The 3,850-nt window shown below is 46.1% G+C and overlaps 1 pseudogene; it reads right to left on the bottom strand.

The window, feature by feature from the left end:
• Nucleotides 1-294: 294 nt before the first annotated feature.
• Nucleotides 295-403, bottom strand: LOC131136358 (5S ribosomal RNA; annotated as a pseudogene).
• Nucleotides 404-3,850: the final 3,447 nt, after the last annotated feature.

The raw sequence follows: 3,850 nt of genomic DNA, 5'->3' as shown, positions 1-3,850 counted from the left end.
AAGAAAAAACTGAATATAACTCAAAAAATATCTCTCTGTGATCTACTCTGCAACTGCTCTCACCGTTTTTTTCAGGGTAGTATGGCCGTACGGTGCCAGGTCAACTGAAAAGATTCTATTTGAAGGCGATGCAGGCTAGACTCCAGAAAAAAGTGTCAAAGAGCGCCCTCTGCTGTCAGGCAAGAGCAGAAACCATAAAAAGCTTAAAGCACCTGGTATTCCCAGGCGGTCTCCCATCCAAGTACTAACCAGGCCCGCCACTGTTTAATTTCCGAGATTGTTTTTTTTTTTTTAGGCTTACAGCACCTGGTATTCCCAGGCGGTCTCCCATCCAAGTAGTAACCAGGCCCGCCCCTGCTTAGCTTCCGAGATCGGGCGTTTTCAGGGTAGCATGGCCATAAGCTACCAGGTCAACTGAAAAGATCCTATTTGAAGGCGACGCAGGCCAAACTAGACTCCAGCAAAAAGTGTCAAACAGCGCCCTCTGCTGTCAGGCAAGAGCAGAAACCATAAAAAGCTTACAGCACCTGGTATTCCCAGGCGGTCTCCCATCCAAGTACTAACCAGGCCGGCCCCTGCTTAGCGTCTGAGATCGGACGTTTTTTTATTTTTTTATTATAGAACTTACAACAGTACATCACAGATCTGCGTTTTTTTTAAATTATTATTTAAAAAAAATCATATACTATATATATATATATATATATATATATGTATATATATATATATATATATATATATATATATATATATATATATATATATATATATATATATATATATAGAACTTACAACAGTACATCACAGATCTGCGTTTTTTTTAAATTATTATTTTAAAAAAATCATATACTATATATATATATATATATATATGTATATATATATATATATATATATATATACATCCTGGCATAGCTGTGCTGTTGTTCCAGGTGGTTCAGCACCGCGTGCAGGGCTATGGCAATGGCGTCCTCTATGGATCTGTTCGCCCGGTATGCAAACTGGTGGGGGTCAAGTGGGGGGGAGGAGACAGCCTTTTATGTGCTGGAGGACCAGTCTCTCAAAGCACTTCATGATTATGGATGTGAGGGCAACAGGGCGAAAGTCACGTCATGCTCTCGTACAGTTAATGGGGGGGGGGGGGGGGGGCGGGAGGGGCTGGGGGCAGGCCTGGAGAAGATGAGTGTTGCTGTGGTGTTTCAAAGCGGGCAAAGAAACTGTTGAGTTCCTCTGCCAGAGACACGCTCAGGTCTCCTGACATCACATCACGTCCTCTGAAGTTAGTGATGCTCTGCAGTCCCTGCCACACCTCTCGTGGTCTATTGCTGGAGAGGTGGGACTCTATCCTCCTGTTGCAGTCCGCTTTGGCTGTTTTTATTCCTCTTCTCAGGTCAGCTCGAGCCGTACTGTACAGAGCTCTGTCGCCTGACCTGAAGGCAGAGTTGCAGGCTTTGGGGAGGGAGCAGACCTGGCTGGTCATCCAGGGTTTCTGGTTTGGAAGAATCCGGATGACTTTGTCCACAGACACAGTTCCCATACAAAACTTGATATAGTCTAGTACTGTCACTGTGTATGTTTCCAGGTCCTGATGTTGAAATAGGTCCCAGTCTGTGTGTTAGAGGCAGTCCTGAAGTTCACTGAGTGCATTTTCTGGCAATGTGGTGATGATCTTTTTGGTGGGTCTGGATCTGCGTCTGAGGGGGGTGTATACAGGAGTGAGCAGCAGGGAGAGATGGTCTGACTGTCCGAGGTGGGGGAGTGGTGTTGCTCTGTAGCCGTGCTTTATGTTTGAGCAAACATGATCAAGAGTGTTTGCTCCTCGCGTTGGACACTTGACATGCTGATGAAACTTCGGGAGTACAGTCTTTAAATTGGCCTTATTAAAGTCCCCGGCTATAATATGAACGCCATCAGGGTGGGCCCGCTGATGTTCATTGATGACGTTCAACAGGAGAGAGAGTGCCGTGCTAGCGATAGCATCCGGTGGGATGTAAACAGCGGTGACGATCACAACAGTTAGCTCCCTCGGGAGAAAATACGGCCGGCATCTTACGGACATGTACTCAATGTCAGGGGAGCAGTGAGTCTCTATGATCTTGCTGTTGTTGCACCAATCCTCATGCACGTAAATACAGACCCCCCCACCTCTGCTCTTACCGGAGTTCTCTGTTCGATCCCAGCGGTGTAGAGAGCGGCCGGCTAGCTGCACGCTAGCATCGGGGATCGTCGGTTTGAGCCAGGTCTCCGTGATGATTAGAACACAACAGTCACGAATGTAGCGGTTTCCCTCGAGCTGTAACTCCAGGTCGTCCTTTTTGTGGGTAATGGCTCTGGCGTTGGTGAGGTACAGGCTGGGCAGGGGTGGCTTATGTGGGTTGTTTCGTAGCCGTAGCAGTAGGCCGGACCTGCGACCCCGCTTCTGCTTGCGCTCCCGACGCCGCCTGCGCCTCTTTCCAGACCCGACAACAATCCACGGGGCGCCCGGTGGTCTCGCTAGTTCGTCTGGGATGTTGTGTCGACGATGAAAGTCTCTGCAAACTGCCAGTTTGTGTTGGTCGGTCAAGGTCCTGTCGGGTGTAGTGGTGTAATTGTTAGGGTTAAACCCAGAACATTATCACTAACTGTGAAAGAAGACACAAAGATGTGAGATATAGGCTTGCAAGGAGAGTGATCAGAGACTGTTCAGTAACATTCATCCAACCTACTCTGAAAACAGTCTCTGCTCTCCTTCTTTTTATTAATTAGAGTTTAGGTGTGCCCTATTACATAGGTCTCAATCGTCTAAGGGAGGGGGAACAGTTCACACGGTTGAGACTGGTTTCAACATCAAGCATATTTTGAGAAAGCAAAGACAGATAGGAGACATCAAGCTTATTTTGAGAAAGCAGAATGTCTCAAGGAGACATCCTGTTATTGAGTGTCTAAAGGAATGTGATGAGTTATGCAAACGTGTGATCTATGTGCATGTAATAGTAACTTGGATAATATGAAGCAAGCTTATTGAATGTGATTACATGATATATACAGCTTTATTCCAACAGTAATGCCGATGTATACGTGGATAGAGTCCATAGACAAACACACATAAAATAAGCAAAAAAGCACTGAAAGGGAGAGCCGTGAGCCGCTGCGTCTGTGCGCGCCGCCATCTTTGATGTGGTGTCAATTGGCCAAAGGGGAATTCAAAACAGAGGCTTGTGGACCATGAACAATTTTATGGTAGCTGGAGACTTCAACCAATGAAATCCATCCATTTTCTGCACCACTTATTCTCATCAACGGACTGTATTCCCCACCCGTTACCAGCATGGGGACATTCCAACCCAAGATGACAACATACTGGACCAGGTACACAGCAACTTATGTGGCACAGACCCAGTGTCACACTGCCCTACTTTTAGCCCAGACTGAGAGCCACTTTAGCAGCTGAAATATCTCAGGTGGGAGGGCGTTATACTGAAGATCTAAAGGTCCCTGGTTCAAGCACGGTTTTCAGCATAATCCTGATTTGCATTGTGACTTGGCAAATAGTTTGGAAAAAGGACCTTAACTTCAAAATCCCGCCCATCCAGCCAACCTTGAGTTCACTAAGACATTAAGGTGAGCCTGAGATTGGCTCAGGTGCTTTCTTCACAGCTGGCTTTTAAACCTTTCAAGCCTCATTTCCAATTGTGATTTCTTGTTTTGTTGAAAAAAAGCCCATTATTTCTGGAACATGTTATATGAACTACAATTTTCCCTCCAAAGGAGAAGTCCATTTGGACAATTGTCATTCTGCCCCCACTTTGGACACATCGTCGTGATTCATTGTTTGGCAACTGCTTTGTGACCTCGCCAGTCCTCTTCACAG

This window comes from Doryrhamphus excisus, chromosome 9, assembly GCF_030265055.1.
Source record: "Doryrhamphus excisus isolate RoL2022-K1 chromosome 9, RoL_Dexc_1.0, whole genome shotgun sequence".
Classification (NCBI taxonomy): Eukaryota; Metazoa; Chordata; class Actinopteri; order Syngnathiformes; family Syngnathidae; genus Doryrhamphus; species Doryrhamphus excisus.
Note: the sequence above shows the minus strand (reverse complement) of the source record. Positions and strands in the feature narration are given on the sequence as shown.